Raw genomic sequence first — 244 nt, forward strand, 5'->3', positions numbered from 1 at the left:
TGCTCCTCTGGGCTTTTGCTCTGCGGAGGTGACAGAAGCTTCTCCACCTGTAAATAGCCATAATTACCAGTGATCAAACCCAGTCTGCGTCTGCTGCGCTCACTGGTGGTGCTGTGGGAGAGGGGACACAGAACCTTGTGCTGACAGGCCAGTGCTGCAGCTTCCTGCCTGGGGCAGTGAGGTCTTTCTCCTCGATGCTGCTGTTCTAGTAAAGAAAAAAAAAAAAAAAAAAACCCCCACAATA

This window comes from Buceros rhinoceros, unplaced genomic scaffold (assembly GCF_000710305.1).
Source record: "Buceros rhinoceros silvestris isolate BGI_N320 unplaced genomic scaffold, ASM71030v1 scaffold7822, whole genome shotgun sequence".
NCBI classification, from domain to species: Eukaryota; Metazoa; Chordata; class Aves; order Bucerotiformes; family Bucerotidae; genus Buceros; species Buceros rhinoceros.